Consider the following 14204-nt stretch of genomic DNA (forward strand, 5'->3'; position numbering starts at 1 on the left):
CGTCACCCTCAAAATAAAAGCCTTACACGCAGGCTTTTAATTATTATTATTTAATTATATATATAAACAAAGTTTATATATTCTATCATTTGAACCACACACAGTTAGCAGGCTTACATCCATTGCGTATGTATAAATTAAATAAAAACGTAAATCAGCAGTATTCTTAGACATTTGTCATTAAAATAATGTCATAGTTCACTGCCAAGCTTCTTGCTGCTGTGCACCTGATGCTGAGCAGAGATAGCCATTTCCTAGCAACACCTGGTTTACATGATTGTTTCAGAGCTATTGTAGGCCTAAATAATAGCCTACTCTGTATAAAATAATAATTTATTATTATTATTATTATTATTATTATTATTATTTACTTAGTTATTCAATGGTTGTAAGAACACATTGGACCCTGCATGGGGCTATAATAAATGGTACCATTTGTTTCTATTGGATTTTCTCCTATTTTAATTTAATATATGCCTTTAGCCTATTGTAAATATTTATTTGATAATTAATTTTTTTTTATTGCAACGTCAAAGTAGGCCTGTCTTATTATTATTTTTTTGTTATTATTTTGTTGTTTTTGTTGTTGTTGTTATTATTGTAGCAGGGACATAGCCACAGGTGTGGCAGAGTGTGCTGGTGCCACCCAAAGTGGCATCTTGCACCTGAAAATAAATGCCTTCGCGTTTAAGCACGCGCAAAAAACTTGCACAGGCAAAAGTAGATTAATGTGTTGGAGGAAAAAAAACATTCCAAATATTTGTTAATAAAATAGTGCAACATTATTCTCAGTCAGTGTAGGCTGAAAAATTAAGATCGCCAGCATTTCAAGGGTGGTTTTATTTTCAGTTCATTGCTGTGACGCGCTATATTTCACTAAGGCTGCATGAGACTGAAAGTGCATCTTGCTTATTTTCTCTATTTTACAAAAGCCTTGTTTGTTAATATATATATACATATATATATATATATATATATATATATATATATATATATATATATATATATATATATATATATATATATATATATATTATTGAATAATAGGAACCATTTTTTATTATTTTTTGTCTCTTTTCTTTTAATCAAACAATTATTTGTATTGATCATGTAAGGGTCATATATTAACTGAACTTCTAATGTTGTGGGTGAGTGCTGTGCATACTAATTAGCAGTTTTGCAGAAGTAGATAGATGCGGGTCCAAAATTAAATTCAGCTCTGCAGAAACTTCCTGTCTGAAGAGAGGTGTTAAAACTGAACACAGAACGATGTATACTTTGTTGTTGGGCAGAGAATTCATAGAAAAAGAGGAAGTATGCCGAAGGGGCGGCCAATGGAGGACTGAACAATGACTGACAAGTGACGTTACACCAAAACTCCACCTGTTAAGATAGGTGGTGTGTATATATGCTGAAGTCAGGAAATGTATGTTAGTTGCGAACCTCTTGAATGTAATTCTTGTATTGCATTGGGGTAATGTAACCCAGAGCTCTGTCATCGAATTATTAATTTGTATCCAATAAATTGTTACGATTTTTGACATTGAAGAAAAACCTCTCCAGACCTTTTCTCTTGAACACGCATGGAATAGAGATAGATATTCCAACAATTTGGTGACCTCCGACGTGGAAAAGGGGGAGAGGAAGTTATTGATCTGTCGTATTGCATTGACATCATCGGCGCCGAAAAAATAAGGTAAGCAGAAAACCTGTTAAATCGAATTTCTGCAATTGGCCTAATCTAAATTAAATGATGTCATGTGATATGTAGGATTGATGTAGTTAAAAGTATAAGCATTTGAATAATTCGATGAATTTAAATGTATATTTGCTTTAAGTGTTAACCGGTTTGTAAATATTAGGATACATGAGTATAGAGTTGTGGGGCAGCCAGGGGTAACTGTCGTTAGTATAGAGTTGTGGGGCAGCCAGGGGTAACTGTCGTTAGTATAGAGTTGTGGGGCAGCCAGGGGTAACTGTCGTTAGTATAGAGTTGTGGGGCAGCCAGGGGTAACTGTCGTTAGTATAGAGTTGTGGGGCAGCCAGGGGTAACTGTCGTTAGTATAGAGTTGTGGGGCAGCCAGGGGTAACTGCCGCTTCGGGTATTATTACGGTTTCGTCATATGGCATTCACTAAGTAAATCAGAACATAAGTTGATACACTTTGACTGTTTTTGCTTGTTTGGTAGAAGGAAAGATCAGACGAGGTCTGTGCTTCTTACACGGAATTGAATAAAATACCATCCTAGGGTGTATTATTCAGGTGACTACCGAGTACTGAATACTGTGATTTTACCTGGACAGGTGTTTGACGAATCACCTGAATTTTTTGGACTCTAAGGGCGGGAGTCCAGCGGACGAGTCGACGGGTGGTCCCGAACAGTCCGGGTGCAAATCCCAACGTTTTAGTAGGTCCAAGCGTTAAAGACAGCTATAGGGTCAGATTGTAGATAGTCTAAAAAATAGGGACAGTTTAGTCGCCGAGGTTGTGACTGTGTGTGGATAATTTGCTTCACTGAGGTTGTGACTCTGTAGAAAATACAGAGAAAAGTCGACTCTGTTAAGGTGTGGTTGATTAAACAGACACAGGAAATTCAACTGTGGAAGGCGAATGTAAATATAAAAAGAAATTGAGACTTGTGAAGAGCACGCATTTTATTTTATGTAAATGTTTGTCTGCTGCGTTAGTGACTAACAGTTGAAATAAGCATAATGTAAAGATATTTAGCCGGCTGTATATAAGCGTATATGATATTCAATTAAATGTCATTAAGAATTGTGAAAGTTCAGTAATTGGGAAAGTTCAAAAAGTTTGCAGGTGAAAAATTGATTGTTTGAGGAGGATAAATATATATATTTTGATTGTGTATGTGCAGTAAATGCAACATACAGAAGTTCATTAGTGTGTGTGAAAAACACTCTGTAAATTTGAGGAAGTGGAGGTGTGAAAAATGCATAAGTAATTCGATTAAGAATGTGAGCAATATGGAAAATGTCCCAGACAAAATTAAAAACTCAATGGGACAAGTGGTAAATGATTGGAACTAAGAAGAAAAAATGTGGCAAAGAAATGAGAAACAATATATGAGAAGCTTAAATGTGAAAATTGTGTAAAATATGTGAGTAGAGCAATGATTGAACAGTAAAATTGGCTACAATTTTGAGAAACAGAGAATTTGAGTTTTACAAAGTTAATAACATAGCAAAAGGGGGCCATAACGATGTTGTGGTAGTAAGAAATGGAAAAATTAGTTGGAATTTGTAATGTGGCAGGATTTTGGCATTTGTTGGAACAGCTGTAGAAAGACAGATGAGGGGAGAAAAAAGAGGAAGTGCTCAGGCAGACAATCTTAGACAGACTGACAACAAAAAGGAAATCAGAAAAAAGGAGCCACTCCTCTTCATGAGGAAGAAGTTGTAGTAGGGGCAGAAGGAGTAAATTATATTAAAAGAGTATATAAAATTGTTTTGATCAAATAATGATAGACTGTGATATAATAATTAGGGATATAGTATCAGTTACTAAATACACAGATCTATTTCAATGTGGTATAAAAAATACAAGTGAAATAAAGAACCAATGAGAAATATGTTTAATATAGTGATATTTGTTGAAATGGAATTTGAAGCTATACGAATGAATATATTAATAAAGAAATGAATTTACTAAATAGAGGAGGATGACTAAAACAATAGATCAGTAGTTGTTGACTAGAACAATAAAAACAAATAAATTAATAATACTAATAGGAAAAATAAAGAGAAAATAAAATACAACATAAAGACCAGCTACTAAAGAAATATTAGAATAAATACATTAGAGGAAAAATGAGGAACATGACTTCGAGATGAGCTGCTAAACAGCAAAGAGATAAAATTGACATAAGTCTCTGGTCGATGAAAAGAAAAATTAGAAGAAAATGTGACAGTTTAAAATTGATCAACTGAAGAGTTAATGAGCAAATACGTAAGGAAGATAATACAAAAAAATATGGATAAGAAAAACTTAAAAGCTTAGAATTAAAGAAATCCAAGTAAGGGTTAGATAGAAAGAAGAAGATATGTTTAAAATATATTGAAATATGTCTGCAAAATATTATAAACAGAGAGAGAGAGAGACAGAGACATTAAACTGATGAGATTGAAACTAGAAAAATAGTTGCACTTGTAACACTTTGAGGAAGTGACACTTTGAGGAACTGAGATTTGATGTGAGAGGACAAGATTGAGTTTAGGTGCAAAAACTAAATAGAAAAATAATATTAGTAATAATAATGATTAAAAAAAAAAATTAAAAATTTGTTATGGCTTACACTGGCTGTTTTCATCTATGAAAGTCAGCTGCATAAGACTATCTAAGCCATCATCTAGGGTCAAAGAAAAATCATGGACACTTAGTGGATGTGGATGAACAAGATGAAGTGAGTTTAATTTTTCTAAATTTCAAAAGGATAAACACCAAGAAAGAAATTGATAATTAAAAATTGCATTTCAGATATAAAAATATATATTAAACAAACATGAGGGGTCAAGGCCTAATATGAACCCTGAGATATAGCAGTAATGTTGAACAATTATATCACATGGTAGGTCATGTCATAATTTGTTTTTTATGAATAATAACCCAACTGTGTCTTGTTTTTTAGTCTCCACCATCGTAGTGCCCTACAGCTTTGCCTGCAGACTAAGCAGACCATAGTGCTGAGTGGATGGGAGTGAAGATGTCAAACTTTACTTAAAACTATTATTGGGGGTCAAATTGATTTTAAACTTAATAAAACCTGTCTCATTGGTTAGACTCTAGAATGTGGTCTCAATGGCTCACATGGTTCTTGAGTGCATGTTTCCCTAACATCAGAGATACCAAGTTCTGAAGGAAAACTGAGAAGGAGGTGGCAGTGGAGAAGAGCAGTAACTGGTCTCCATGAGACATTATTCCAAAGACGGGTAAGACTCTCGTTGGCCACCAGGAGCAACCTAAGCCAGGAATTTTGTCGCGGAGACTAGGCACCTGTACAGGTAGGCAGGTGTTGAGTGAGATGGTTGTGGAGTGGAGCAGTGATGCTTGAAAGGCCTAGAGCATCCGAGTATTGAGGGGCACTGTGAAAGATCAGTGGTCTCGCTCAGAAATGTGGGCTCCTCCAAACCAGACCACAGCAAACTGCTAAATATGTCTGGAGATCAGACACTCAGAAAAAGGAACTTGTGGGTAAAGTAAGAGGCAGGGTGCTGTCAAGAACCATTTGAGACCATATGATGACTGGTAATATGAAAGAGACAGAATTTATTAAGGTTTTATGAAAATAATAACTAAGAAAAAGACTTAAAGGAAAATATACAATGAATCTCTAAATGTAAAATGTTGAAATGATATTTAACTATTTTTGCAAATTTTTATAGGTTTACTGATACAGGGCAGGAACAGGATATAGGAGGAAGTACAATGTATGGTGGTGACTAAAGAAGAAGAAACAACTATTGGTAACTGAAGAAGTAATTTAAATTATCAATTTTGATGGAATTGATTATTTAAGTAAAGATTTACTAAAAGCAAAATATAATGTTGAATCATCTAAATTAAGATGGGAAATTAAAAACTTGAAAAGGTTGGTAACAGAAAAAATTATTTATGTGTAAAGAAGAAATTAACACATGAAAAACTGAACTCACGTCATCGGGGAAAAATTAATAGTTCTAATCTGATAAAAGAATTAAAACAGAATAAGAGAGCTTAAGAAAACTTTCTTTTTAAAATTTTCTTTCACATGTAACCATGTGAAGAAGTTTAATGATGAAGTCAAAATACAGCTGAAAGAAACGAATAAGAAAATTGAGTGATTTTTAGTTAGCTTATAAAAGTATATAAAAAGTGTATGGGCAACTAGTTGAACCGAAATGACGTAGAACAAAAAGAAATCATAAAAATGATTAGAACAAACTAAGTGATAAATAGTTGAGAAAATGAATTATCAAAAGTAGTGTCAAATTCAAAAACTGATTGATTATTAGTGAAATACTTAAATGGAGGATTATAAAATAATAGTGTATGAAGAAATCTGGTCATACTGATAAAAAATGTAAAGTGATTGGTTTTTTGAATTATCAGAGAGAGTGGTGTTGATTAAGCATGTTGATGAAATCTTACTTGCAGAAAAAAGTGGACAACTAATGGATTAGAAGTAAGCAGTTGTTATGACATTTATATGGAACTAGATTTAAAGGAAGTAAATAAAAAATTATAGGTGATTAGATAACACGCCATAATATTGGGACAAGTGATGTCTGGGATAGGTGGAGTCAGATCACTAAATAAATAAGCCATTTCAAATAACTGTAAACTGGTGACTGTAAAAGACATGGTAATAAGACTAATATTGATAATAAGACAAAATTATATTTAGAGATATCAGAAACTGCAAGAGAAGAATGAGGGTGAGGGTATAATTGATTATAGAGATATGGGAGAACAGGTGAATAAAAAGATATGTGCTAGGTATGATTGACAGCTATAGTGAATGGCTAGAGGAGTGGCCAGCAAGCAAGGAGGACAGTCAGACAGTGATGAAGTGTTTAATGAACGACGATTTAGAAACAAATAGATGTTGAGTAAGAATAAGATTGGATAATGATAAACACTGAAATAATGAATATTTGAAATTGCAGCAAGTAATGGGCCTAAAGCATGAATTTAGGGATGGTGTAAGACTAATAATTACAGGGAAAGGTAGAGAAAATTGATTCAAAGTTAAACACAATTGGCAAAATTCTGTGCACAGACCAAACTGAATTGGATAAAAATCATGTTGAGGGGTATTAGTTTGTTATGGAATAAACAATGGAATTAATGACTTTTGAATTGTTTACAGGACTGCAGTTTTGGGGACCTGGTGCAGCTTGGATGTGCAGTGGATCACTTATGTAGAGATTATATAATGACAAATTAACAATCTTATTCCCTATTTCTTCTAAACAGGTTGCTGAAGGTGTGAGGCTGGCCGGATTAACTTGACAGTCAATATAGGGGTGTAAAACGGCCTGGAGCTAGGCCCAGGCCGGAAGGGGGATAAAACACAAAAAGGGGATGTCTGATATCTAATTGGAGTGTGTAAGCATGTATTGGTGTGGGAGCTGAACACGCTGCAACACCAATGCATGAGGCCAACTGTATATTAGATACAGGCCAACACAAAAAGGGGAACCGTAAACCACACTAAATTCTAGAATAGAAAGAGAAAATAAGACTGATTTACTAGCAGATGACAATCTGACAGAAAATGTGTGATTAAGTGTATGGACGTTTCCCAGAGATGGGTTGCAGCTGGAAGGGCATCCGCTGTGTAAAACATATGTTGGATAAGTTGACGGTTCATTTCACTGACGGTGGGGACCCCAAATTAATAAAGGGACTAAGCTTAAAAAACAAAAAACAAAAAAAAAAAAATGAATGAATGAATGAATTGGACAAATTAGACTGGAGAAATTTTAGAAAAATTTAATATTTTAAATCTATTTTAATATTATTTTATTTTACACATTAGTTTTTTGATTTTTTTTTTTGTATTTTTATTCTTTATTTTAAGACACATTTTTTTATCTTTTATGTGAAGACATTTTTATATTTTTATTATCTTTCATTTTAAGAAATTTCCATTACTTTTTATCTTTTATTTTAATACCTTTCTAATGCTTTTTAAATCCTTTGTTATTTTAAAGACGTTTGTCATAATCTTTTATTTTAATACATTCAATGCTTTAAAAAATATATATATATTTTAAGATGCTTTTGGATCTTTTATTTTGAGACATTTTTAAGATTATTTTATTTTAAACACATCATTATGATTGTAAGAATCTTTTATTTGAAGATTCTTTTATTTGAACACATTTTTAAGGATTATTTTAGTTTGAGCCATTGTTGTTTTTAAATCTTTCATTTAAAGACATTTTAAGATTTTATTTTAAGCCATTGTTGCTTTTGAACCTTTTATTTGAAGAGATTCTTAAGATTTTTATTTTTATTTTAAGTACATTGTTGTGCTTTTGATTTTCCCATTTAAAGACATTGAAAGAAAAAAAAAAAAAGAGAATCTAGTTTAAATATGTTTGAATTTTGGTTTTAATAATTTGGTGACGAGTTTGAATTGTTAGTTTAATAACCTTGTTATGATTTAGTTCTGAACTTTTCATTTTAATAATTGTCGAGTTTAATCCTACTTTGAAGCTGTTGATTTTTCATCCTAAAACTCAATTGTGATTTTGTTCTTTAATGACTTTAAAATGTTGAAATTCAGTTTGAACTATTCAGGGGGGTTATAATTTTGTATTAGTAAATTTCTAATTCCAATCACAAGTGTTTTCACAAGTGTTGATCTTTGATCATAATTATATAGTGGGATTTTTAATTAGAGCATATCTTTATGGGTGTGGATTTCCTTTTAATCAGATTTTTATTTTTTTGTGTTGGAGCTTTTACATTTTGTTTGCTGTTTATTATTCTCATTCTTATTCTAATTTTGGTGGGGAAGAAAAAAAAATTACCTTTATTGCTAAAGTGTATAAGAATGGAAAATTTTAATTATGGGATAATTGGAAGTTAATAAGAGTGTTGGGAGTAATAAGCCTGAATATAGCAAGTATAAATCTTATTAAAAGAAGATATCGGAGTGACTTCAAGAGGGAAGAGACTGCACCACCGAAAAGGAGAACCAAGAGTGTGGAAATTATAAACTGAATCCAGAAAAGTTAAAGAAATTGAGTTAAAAGGGGTTTTGGGCATCATCTAACAATGAAAGAGCACTGTGATGTTAGAGATTATTTTGAATAAGAGGTAAAACAAAGATTTAGGCAAAGGCCTGCAGTAATGACAGTTAAAACATTTGTGGGGATTTGATTATCTGTTTTTGTTTTTGTCTGCTCCAATGAGGAGCAGAAAGGGGGATTATTGAATAATAGGAACCATTTTTTATTATTTTTTGTCTCTTTTCTTTTAATCAAACAATTATTTGTATTGATCATGTAAGGGTCATATATTAACTGAACTTCTAATGTTGTGGGTGAGTGCTGTGCATACTAATTAGCAGTTTTGCAGAAGTAGATAGATGCGGGTCCAAAATTAAATTCAGCTCTGCAGAAACTTCCTGTCTGAAGAGAGGTGTTAAAACTGAACACAGAACACAGAACGATGTATACTTTGTTGTTGGGCAGAGAATTCATAGAAAAAGAGGAAGTATGCCGAAGGGGCGGCCAATGGAGGACTGAACAATGACTGACAAGTGACGTTACACCAAAACTCCACCTGTTAAGATAGGTGGTGTGTATATATGCTGAAGTCAGGAAATGTATGTTAGTTGCGAACCTCTTGAATGTAATTCTTGTATTGCATTGGGGTAATGTAACCCAGAGCTCTGTCATCGAATTATTCATTTGTATCCAATAAATTGTTACGATTTTTGACATTGAAGAAAAACCTCTCCAGACCTTTTCTCTTGAACACGCATGGAATAGAGATAGATATTCCAACAATATATATATATATATATATATATATATATATATATATATATATATATATATATATATATATATATATATATATCTGTACACACAACACAAGCTTTTTGTCAGGAATGCCTTTGTGCTGATTCATCAATGTAGAAAAGTGATGTAAAATAATAATATATATATATATATATATATATATATATATATATATATATATATATATATATATATATATATATATATATAGAGTGTACATATATTTCCATACAGTCCAGGTTCTACCGTTCTAGTGAGTGTGGGGCATTGCTTTACAGTGGTAAAGTGGATTATTTCTTGGCAAATTTATTAATGTAGTTATTTTATAACTATGAAATTTATTACTAAACAAAGTGAATCACTATAAATTTTGCATTATAAATATAAAGCATTATTTTCAGCATGATACGCATTTTCTAGTAAGTTTTCAAACGTTTAAAAACAACGTTACAAATGGCATTTATCTAATAATAACGTTAAGTCCGCAAGTTTTTTTTTTTTTTTGTAAAATATACAAGCGCATTTAAATTAGGTTTTTCACAAGCGACGCAAACGATGTTTTACATAACGGAATTTGCAAAACATCTTAACCATGACACGTCAAAGAAGATAGCTTTTAATATTTATTTTAAACACTCACGTTTGTCTTCTGTGCTGTCCCTGAAATTGTCTTCAGATCCTGGTTGCCAAGCAGTCAAGACACCTCATGACGACACCGGAAAGGGCGTGTTACTGCAGCCTTTTTCGCGAAAGCAGGTTAGCAGGACTACTAACGTTAGGACTATCGTGTCAGACAGAGCCGTGATAGAACTTGTTCTGAATTATGGACGAGAGCCTGGTAAGTTGCATTTTTTGTAATGTTTTATACATTATAACTTTTTAAGTGAACAGACACTCTGGGGTGATGCTTATCTGTAAATGTGAAACCAAAGAGCTTAGAATGACCAAGAGGCGACACTAGGACGTTCCATTGCAACAGCAGCGCCCAGCAACCATAGATATATACACTAGATATCGCATAGGGACCCTGAGCATGCGTCAATAGCGCCGCCACATTGGTACAGTGCTCCCGGGACAAATGTCATTCAACCGCACTAGTCAAGACAGTGTTATTACGTGAAGATGCGGGACTTTAGCGCTGTCTACAGGTGTAGTAACGAGCAAACAAAGAAAAAAAGCATAAAGGCAGAACATTTCATAGGTAATATTAGTTTTTTTTTTGTTATTGTATGTTCTGAACTTTTGTGCTAATCGGGTAACGTTATTGATGAAAACAGTCACTTACTGCATTCACAAGGCAAAGCAGCTCCAACTCGCACTAAACACTCGGCTTATGCTAGTTTTGTTGAATAAAATCAGCAAACAATGCAAAAGAAATATGACAACGAGATGCTGCGCAGCCAGAACTTGTATTGTCGCCTAACGTTAGTGTAAGAGATCGGGGGATTCATTCACAAACGAATCGCTATCTCCGTCAGTATGAGAAGTGAAAGCAGAGGAGGTGTGTTTCAGGACACGGATTTGATTAAATTTAACAGGGAGGGTGAATAGTAAATTTCTGTACACACAACACAAGCTTTTTGTCAGGAATGCCTTTGTGCTGATTCATCAATGTAGAAAAGTGATGTAAAATTATAATTTTCGTAATTAGAAAAAAAATTACATACTAACATCCAGGAAAACTCCCGATCATAGATATATGTGTTTATGTGTATATCTCTGGCTTTGCATGGCCACAGTCCTCCACTGTACCTTGGTCCCGCATTCATTTCAAAGGAGCGCTACTCTGTAGCAAGATGGCGGCGCTATTGACGCATTCCGTCCAATAGACAACAATTGGCCAGACGACATCTAGTGTATATATCTATGCCCAGCAACAGTCCTGGATTCCGCCATTTTGGAGTGAAAGTGATCGGCCGTCCATTGGATCTCATTACTGTCGCGATGGCAAGCAGCTGCTTTGTTTAATTAATTTATTTAAAAAGCGCAATAAAGCTGAGATACAACCCGAAAGACAACAATACAACACTTACTATCACGACCATCAGCACTTTTAATAGTTTATTTTACAGACTTATAATATGCTGTTGTTCCATTGGAGTTTTCAGTCCAAAATGGCCGCCAGTGGCCCTCTAGTGGCCGTTTACCAAATTACACTAGAGTGTCGCCTCTTGGTCATTCTAAGCTCTTTGGTGAAACCAAGGAAGCGAAGCTTTGATTATATTAACGTAACGTTAACCAGTCTCCGTAAACTCTCGCAAATAAAAAAAGTCGAAAATGTTTTAGTACAAAAACATCTAAAGCTTCTTGACAATAAATTATCTGAAGCAATCTTACAACGACGTAAGCTAAAGGTGTGCATCTCTCTCTCTCTCTCTCTCTCTCTTTTTATTTAAGGAAATTAGATAGAAAGATTTTAGTACAGTTAAAGGGAAAGTGCTTTACAAAAATATTGTGAAACTAAATAATAAGTATACTTTGAAAGAGAGATCTGACACTGTGTGGATAGATAAACTGTGTTGAGCAGAAGAAGAAAAACTGGAATGGAGAATATTGTATAAACCACCATTGAATAAAAGATCGGGGGATTTGAAGCGGAGAATTTTACATGGTGCTATCTGTTAATGCATTTGTGACTAAAATAAATTCTAGTGTGAGTGATCAATGTCCGTTTTGTTTAGAAAGGGAAACAATTTTTCACTGTTTTATGTATTGTAAAAGACTTGCTCCTCTGTTTGATCTTTTAAATGCTTTAGTTTCTTTACTTGGCTTTTTATTTACGAAACAATGTTTTATATTAGGTTTTAAATATAAAAGACAAAACAAATATAAATTATCAATTATTGAATTTTATCTTTGGTCAAGCAAAATCAGCTATTTATATTACAAGAAAAAATGAAATAGAAAAGAGAAATGGTAAAAACATTGTAGTAGTTTTTAAAAACCTGGTAAAATCAAGAATTATTGTTGATTTTAATTACTATAAAATGATGAAAGCAATTAATATGTTTAAAATTGAATGGTGTTGCGATGGCTTGTGTTCTGTCATTAATGAAGAGCTGTATTTTATAAATGAATTGATTTGAGCTGTAAATCAATTGTTAAATAATTGCTTGTTAATAAAAGGATTTGTAAAATCAAAAAAAAAATCTCTCTCTCTCTCTCTCAGAAAGCTGACTGAAGAAATGTAACTTAAGTTAACGTTAATGAAATTCTTTACTCATCCTCATGTCCTGATGTGTATCTTTTTATTTATTTTAAACAAAGTGAGATATTTCCAATTAAGTCCTAGACGTGTGTTTTTCAATTCAAATCCCAATTTATTTGATTTGCGTGACCATATTATTTTGTATTTATAGGTCATGATTTTCCATTCCTTCCGAGATATCCTCCAGTCAGTGCGAGATCCTTGCAGATACCATTGGATGATCTGGCTGAATTTGAAGATAGAGCTGTGTCTCGTCAGCATTAACAATGATAAGAGAAGCCTCTTGACTGGATAATGGTTCCTAGCGATGTAGTGTAAATTGAAAACAGAAGTAGACCAGAAACTGATCCCTGAGGGGGTACCCCTTTACCCAGCTGAGCAGATGAGCTACAGTCACAGAAGAAGAAAAACACAATGGTGAGACTCCTTTAATACTAAGAACAGCAAACTGAGACTACAATTTACAAAGATTGTCATGTCACATTTTAGTACACTTACTTAACTAATGCATAAGTCAGGGGTCACCAATCCTGGTCCTGGAGGGCCGGTGTATGGAACAAAATCAATGCCAAAAGTCTTGAATTTAAAAGCGTATAGTTTAAGGCTATAGTTCTCTTCTTTTTTTCTAGTTTTTGGGGTTCTGCCACGGTTAAACGTTTGCAAAATGTCTTTAGTTTGTCCAGATTAATTGTTTTTCCTCTAAAATCGAGACTAAGCAGAATGAAAATGAATGAATTGATGAATGAATATTCAATATTAGATATTATTCTATCTCCACCTGCTGGTGAAAGCTAGAGCAGCTGGCGATCTTCAATCTGCAATCTATTGTTTTTCTGTCAGGGTTCTGTCACTCTGGTCTTGTAAATTCTTGTTTTGGTGGTGGCAGAGCTCTGACACTACCCATGTCTGGTCCTGTTTCTGTCTCTGTGTGCGCGCGCGCCATCGTGGGTGTACGCAGAGTGTGCGTGCTGCCGCTTTATGTGGCCGCGTGCGCTCTGCGTCCCTCTTGTACTAGTGTTTGTGTTTGTTCTGTCAGCATCGCACTGCTTTGTTCTCAGAGCCTCCGTCTAGTTGGTTTCAGTTTTGGTTGGCGCTGAGATGAAGCATGCGCATTGCTTAAGTGTGAGCGCACGGTAAGGTGTTTATCTATCGTACGCTCGTGTCTTGCGTCTTTTGTCAAAGCACGTGGCTCGGTGTTTACATTGTGGTCACGTGCTTTTGTCGTGTGCTTTAGCGGTGTGCTTGTCATGAACATGCGGTTAATGAGTTCTCTCATTGGCTGCATGTTCTTGTTTTGTTTAATGTGAGCGCATGGCTTGTGTTGTCTCTATGTCATGCGCTCTCCCGTCTATTGTCTAGTCCCACCCACCTTGTGAACTCATTATTAGTTTGTCATGTTCACCTGCACTGTAAAAAAAATTCCGTTGTTTTTACAAAAAAAATTTGGCAGCTGTGGTTG

The 14204-nt window shown here is 34.0% G+C and overlaps 1 protein-coding gene and 1 long non-coding RNA gene across 3 annotated transcripts in view; one reads left to right on the forward strand and one right to left on the reverse strand.

The window, feature by feature from the left end:
- c20h2orf81 (chromosome 20 C2orf81 homolog) overlaps positions 1-10251 on the reverse strand; it is a 104578-nt gene extending 94327 nt beyond the window's left edge. Inside the window, exon 1 of the mRNA NM_001386385.1 lies at positions 10178-10251. The gene's annotated coding sequence lies outside the window, so the exon portion shown is untranslated. The remainder of the gene's footprint in view (positions 1-10177) is intronic.
- Positions 10252-10258: 7 nt separating this feature from the next.
- The window catches only part of LOC100536462 (uncharacterized), a 39399-nt gene continuing 35453 nt past the window's right edge, over positions 10259-14204 (forward strand). For both annotated transcript variants that reach the window (XR_012396373.1, XR_012396374.1), the window contains exons 1-2: positions 10259-10375; positions 12897-13162. This is a non-coding gene — a long non-coding RNA (uncharacterized lncRNA). The remainder of the gene's footprint in view (positions 10376-12896; positions 13163-14204) is intronic.

Source organism: Danio rerio, chromosome 20, assembly GCF_049306965.1.
Source record: "Danio rerio strain Tuebingen ecotype United States chromosome 20, GRCz12tu, whole genome shotgun sequence".
Lineage (NCBI taxonomy): Eukaryota > Metazoa > Chordata > Actinopteri > Cypriniformes > Danionidae > Danio > Danio rerio.